We start from the raw sequence: 6,700 nt of genomic DNA on the forward strand, positions 1-6,700 counted from the left end.
ACTGATCTGCGCATGCGCTGCCAATAGCGCCGCGCTGCTCTGGAGGGAGGAATTTCAGTGAACGAGAAATATGAGTCAATGGATTACGTGAACGAGAACGAATCTTTAGGTGAACGAATCGTTCAAAAAGAATGATTCGTTCACGAACGAATCATGTGATCTCAACATGTTTTTATTAGTGATGCAAAGTCCGATTCATTTCCGCGAACCAGTTCTTTTCGGACAGATCGGTGCTTCACCAGGAGTTTTTTCCCCGTGTGGTTCGATACTGTCATGATTAAAATGAGAAAAAATAAACAAAGAAAAATAGATCCAAACTAAATGTCCGGGTGCGTCTCAATCAGCTCCCTTGTCGAGTCGTCAGTGAACTGCTAATGGAGTCAGTCTCAGTGATAGTTAATGGCCTTAAATGAACTAATGAACTAATTAGTGGAGAAAAAATATATATACATACACTTCATACACATCTGTTGAGATACTAAATGATCGGTAGATTACAGTCATTAGATTACACTTTAATTACTTTATTTGCAGTTGGTTTGTAAAAATTGTTTGTAGTTCTTGTTGCATTTAGTTTTGAGCAGCAGGTGTCGTAAGCATGAGGTTATCTGAGTGCTTTAATCAGTGTTTAAACCAACAAGCAGCTTCAAAAAGCTCAGTTTCTCCATCATTACTTTTTAAATTGAATTTCAAAGTTACAATCAGTTCTCAAAACCTTTTTTTTTTTTTTTTTTTTTAAGTGAAATAAAAGGAACATTCCATTTTATCATGTTGCACACATTATGGGAACCTTACTTTGACAGATAGACAGACAAACAAACAAACGGAGACTTACGGTTAGTTTTTGAGCGCAATCGGCTTTAGATGAGACGCGGACGCACTGTAGCGCTGGTCGAATTGCAGCACTGGTGAAGGCCTGAGCCATTGCTTTACATTTGGACTCCTCCGCAGGAGAAATAGTGCACCATCTTATCGTACTCTGCCCTGACACTGGACGAAGTTATTTATAATATTATCACCATTATTTTTAGCCTTCCACCTACATCTCCAAAAAAATCTCAGATTCATACCGTTGTTTACATAATTAAAAACATGCATTTCTTACAGCTATAATAATTAAACACAGAGATAGAAATCACGTTTTCCCCTTCATATTAACTTAAAATGTTTCTTACCATCATAATGCGTGATCGCTAGCAGAATGCTTAGAAAAGCCCAGGTGTCCATCTCTGACTCAAGAGTGCGCAGATGTTAGTGTGTTGTAGCTTTATATCTGAGTCTGTCTGAGTCTGAAGTCCAAACCACGACTCAGCCCTTCGACATAACTAGACGTTCAATTGTATCTTAATCATAAAAGATACGTGCAGTCAAATTCAGGATTTATAGACTATAATGTGACCAGACATGAGGACTGAGGAATGGCACGTCCAAGACACGGGCGGAGGTCCAAGGTGCACACAGAGGGGTCTTTCATTTTTGGAAACTCCACCTTTTTCCATAAGGGGGAAAAAAAGTCTCAGAATCAAGAACAGTGTCACATAGGACCCAGGTAAAATAACTTTTAACCTTGAAAAAAGAGCAAATGACAATCAAACGTAATTTGATTAAGAAGAGAGAAGAACAGAGAAACATATAAATGTATAATTCAGATCAAATCTATTTTCAGATGAAAACGCTCTAATGTTTCTTTCAGGTGATTCTGCATCACTCTTTAGTTTCAAGTGTTTTACTGATGCGCTTTACTCTCACTAATAACGTACATTAACGTCAGATAAATCACTAGTCTTACGTTAAACGATATTTAAGCCATTTCACATCGTTAGCGTTGACTTAAACTTTGAAAGGAATAAACAAACCTTTCTTCAGCCGAAACACAGACGCTGGAGCGAGGCGCAGCCTTATGACGTCACATCACCACACCAAAATAAAAGTCCTGTTCAGACGCCAATGTTGAATGTCAGAAGTGCTGGAATATTTACACACAACAAAAGTAAAACATTCAAACAATAAAACATGTATTCGGAGTTTTATTCTTTTTTAAATACAAATGTCTAGTTGTGAAAATAACTGCTAAAGAATGACTGTGCAGCACATCTAGTAGTATTTAATTTATGATTCTGTCTAAAAAGCAAATCTATATCAGCTTTGTCAATAAAACTAAATCTTTTGTTAGGGCCACAGATTATTCAAAAATTAGCAAATGCAACAATAAATAGGTAATGAGTTATTAGTTAAAAATTTGACTTTATAAGTGAATCACACACACAGAGATTGTTGTTTCCACTTATTAATAAAATGCAGTTATTAATACTTATCTTAAAGTGTTTCTAATAATACATTGCACTTTTTAAATAATATGACAGTATTTTTGATTATATTAAATATCTACATATGTGTACTTATAAACTATTTATATACTGTTTTCTTTTTTCAACAAATTACTTATTTTTTTGCTGCACAGTTGGTTTATGTTGCTTTCTCCTGAGCATGTGTACCAATTCAATCACAATAGCTGCGTTTCCATTACCCTTCAAATTGCGCAAATTGAAATTTACGGCTCTGATACGGCCACTGAAGCTGATTGCGGCCACTCTAGTTAAAGGTAGGGTATGTAATTTTTCAAAAACACTTTAGAAAACTGATTCGGGCCGAATAGGCAAGACCCTTTTGGGGTAGAGGCGTGTTTGTTTTGGTGATTTCAAATATCAACATTGGCTACCAGAAATCACTTACTCTGCCTTTAATGCTTGTGTTTATTCCAGCCGCGGCACGCTCGTTTCTGAAGCGGCTCTCCGCGCTGCTTCTGTCAAGATACATGCATACGCCTCCTTCGATTAAATATAGCCAAAATCCACCAAAATCCGTTGCCATGACTTATTGTGAAGAGAAAAAAAAAAGTTTTAGTCACATAACATTGGTTAATGGAAACGCCGTCATTTCGCAATACTTTTTTATCGACATTTATAAAATAATCGCCAAAGTTTTGCGCAAATCTGCAATGGAAACACGCCTATTGACTGCTAAAACTTGTATCACAGTATGCTGTACTGAATTGCATTGAAAGATTGAACTATTGTTGCTTTTTATATAGTTTGTTACTTTTTAAAATCCAACTTTAAAAAAATAAAATGCAAAGAAAAAATCTTGAACAGTTAAGAAACTTAATGAACAATTAAGTTATTTCACAAATAAATTATGATTTATAGACAGCTAAATATCCAAAATATATTTATAATAGAACATTTATTAACTAAAACACAGGGGTGGACGGTAACAAAGTATTTTACTTCACAACTGCACTTGAGCATATTTTTTAAGTATCTGTTTTTTAAGCATTTGTATTTTGCAAAACATTTACCTTTACTCCACTACATTTCATAAAACATTACACCTCATTATTTTGAACTGAAGAAATCACCACTGCTCTGAGATGCAAGAGTGATATCTTACACCGCGTCCTAACTTCAAGCGATGCGACGCCGTGACTCGCAATAAAAGGTATCTTTTCCATGTTATTCAGAGTTGTGTCCTAACTAGCCGCAACAGCGACACGCAAAATTTCTATTTTAGAAACTGTTTCTATTTCTGCGACGTCGCGGCTGGAACAACTTTCTGCGGGCTTGCCCACAAAAAAAAACACACGGGGCCCCCCCCTTTTTTTAATCTACATGCAAATGTTGCACTAAAATTAGATTTCTGTGACAATTACAGTAAAATGTAAACAATAAATTGTCCATAACAAAAATTTAATATATTCAACAGCAAATCAAATACTTTTAACTTTAACTAAAACAGCACACGGTCAACAAGTAAACCTGTTGGTTTGTAGCAGCTGTTTCCAGATTATCTATTTTACCATATTACAGTAATTCAAAAACCCATTTAGACCTCAACAGAACACCCCATATATATTTACATTTAGTAATTTAGCAGATGCTTTTATCCAAAGCGACTTACAAATAAGGACAATGGAAGCAATCAAGCATGTAAAGCCAGAATATATACAGTGGCTGAGACTACCAGAGATAGACAGAATACCAAATAAGGAGAGAAGAAAGAAAAACTAAAAATAAATACATAAAAAATATATATAATAATCATAATAATGAAAAGTCAAAATTATTGTGTCACATGGAAAGACAGCATCACATAAGACCAAAAGTCTTCCCAAACCGGAATACACACAGGGACCCCTGCTTTGTTCTTGTTACGTAGTTTGTAGAGCAAACGTTCGTACGAGGCTGTCTTAGTCATTATATTGACCCATTCTTTTAGCTCTGGGGTTTTGGGAGTTTTCCAGTGTTTCAAGATGACTAGCCGTCACAGAGACCCCCACCATGATCACTGCGTACTCTCCCTTTATAATATTTGGCATCTGCTCCCTGTCTCCCAATAGACACAACCTTGGTGATAATGGTATTGTTGTTCCAAGCCATTTGCTCAAAGTATTTAAAGTTTGGTGCCATAAAGGCTGAATAAGTGGACACTCCCAGATACAGTGAATAAAAGTACCTCTGTCCTTTTGACATTTCCAACAGGCATTATTATTTGTCAAACCCATTCTATTGAGTCTAAGAGGTGTCAAATAAAATCTGTATGATTTTATACGGTGTAAACTGTCCTCTAGCTTCTCTTACAATGTATTTGACAAAACACTTTTCCACTCTTCTTCCCCGATTACAATCCCAATGTCCTTTTTTCATATTGTCTTTAAATTTCTGTCTCGCAGTCATTGCTGAGCACGTGGTTGTTCGTCCTGTAGAATACAGAGGCTTTTTGTTGGGGATGAGGCAGTGTTAGGAAGTCCAAGATGTGGTTTCCGTCCGTGTGCTGAATTTTTGTGGAAACACAATTTCTGATTTGAAGATATTTCCAGAAATGATCTTTTCCCTTTAAATTATACTTCTGCACAAGATTATTATAAGACATAAATACACCCTGTTCAAACAAATCTGTCACATTACACAAGCCATTCACATGCCATTTCTTCCAATATATGGGTGATTTCCCGATACAAATAGCAGAATTATACCATAGGGAAGAGTCTGGTTGTTTACACTGTGATATATTATGCATCTTGTGAATCTTCGCCCATACCTCTCTGGAGTGCTTCTTGATAGGATTTGTGGTTGTGTCTAAACATTGAGACAAGTGCTCAATAGGGCTGTATGGCCATGACAAGGACTTCTCAATAGTAACCCAGTCTAATTGAGTATTATTATTCCAATGCTTGGCCAATTTGGCCATTTCAAAGGATATCTGATAGAGCCGAGGATCTGGTAATCCCAACCCTCCCTTATCCCGAGATGCACATAATTTGTTCAACTTTATCCTGGGCCTTTTCCCATTCCATAGGAAACGTTTAACCATTATATCGTATTGATTAAAGATCAACTGTGGTATCGTAAGTGTTAGCATCATAAGCACGCAGTTAAGCTGAGACGAGACCACCATCTTAATTATATTCACCTTCCTCCATAAAGTTAACTGAATTTTTCCCCATTTGTCCAAGTTATTCCATATGTTTTGTAGAAGTGGTGCCAGATTTAACATTGGAATCTCTTCTAACTCCCTGCTTATCTTGATACACAAAGATTTGATCCCTCTTGGGATCCATCTAAAGCCAAATTTAATTACCATATTTGCGTTACTTATTCCGGATATAGGCGTAGCTTCCGACTTTGTCCAGTTAATTTTATATCCAGACACTTTAGAATAGGATTGAACTGTCTCCATTAAGTGAGGTAAGGACTTATCTGGATCTTTTACCGAGGCCTCCCTGTGCGCCTGGAATGTTTGTATTAGCCCTGATAGCAATGGCCAATGGTTCCAGTGTGATATTGAACAATAATGGCGACAGCGGGCACCCCTGTCGTGTCCACCTGGTGAGGTCAAAAGATTGAGAAACTTTACCGTTGGTAATCACGCATGCCGTAGGTGTCTTATATAATGTTTGAACCTACTTGATCTGTCGTGTCCCCCTGGTGAGGTTAAAAGATGGAGAAACTTTACCGTTGGTAATCACGCATGCCGTAGGTGTCTTATATAATGTTTGAACCTACTTGATGAAACAAGGCCCAAACCCAAAATTTGACAACGTTGTGAATAGAAATTCCCAGTGAACCCGATCGAACGCCTTCTCTGCGTCGAGTGAGAGGGCAACAATTGGGTCGGTTTTTTCTCTGTTTAGCCAAAATAGATGTAGTAACCTTCTCATGTTATCGGTTGATGACCTATTCATCATAAATCCAACTTGATCAGGATTTATAATGTTGGATAACACCTTCTCTAACCTAGTGTTAATTTTGTCAGCTATTTTCATTTTAGTCTTCGTCTTAGTCCCGTGTTAAAATGTCCTTGTTAGTTTTTATCATATTTAGTCAACCTTATCCTATTTAGTTTTAGTCAAGTTTTATTCGACTAAAAGTCTCAACATTTTAGTCTAGTTTTAGTCCAAGAAAACCTGAAGTATTTTAGTCTAGTTTTAGTCAATGAAAACTTGACATTTTAGCAATAAGATTATTATTAATTAACCGTACAGCAGTATTAATTTTGGCAGCCATTTTTAATTTAATCTTAGTCTTACTCAAATGTACATTTTAGTTATCATATTTAGACAAACTTGTCCTGTTTTTGTTTATTCAATGAAATATTAGTCACATTTTCGTCATTCTGTATAATGGTTAAACTGATAAAAAAT

At 36.3% G+C, this 6,700-nt stretch overlaps 1 protein-coding gene across 2 annotated transcripts in view; it reads right to left on the reverse strand.

Moving 5' to 3' along the window:
• The window catches only part of LOC107743488 (gastrula zinc finger protein XlCGF8.2DB-like), a 23,460-nt gene extending 21,573 nt beyond the window's left edge, over positions 1 to 1,887 (reverse strand). Inside the window, exon 1 of one of the 2 annotated variants that reach the window (XM_016556711.1) lies at positions 1,857 to 1,887. The gene's annotated coding sequence lies outside the window, so the exon portion shown is untranslated. Of the gene's footprint in view, positions 1 to 239; positions 252 to 1,856 lie in introns of those variants that run through there. The other variant, XM_016556713.1, reaches the window with a different exon arrangement.
• Positions 1,888 to 6,700: the final 4,813 nt, after the last annotated feature.

This window comes from Sinocyclocheilus rhinocerous, unplaced genomic scaffold (genome assembly GCF_001515625.1).
Source record: "Sinocyclocheilus rhinocerous isolate Xijiao unplaced genomic scaffold, SAMN03320098_v1.1 scaffold1789, whole genome shotgun sequence".
Classification (NCBI taxonomy): domain Eukaryota; kingdom Metazoa; phylum Chordata; class Actinopteri; order Cypriniformes; family Cyprinidae; genus Sinocyclocheilus; species Sinocyclocheilus rhinocerous.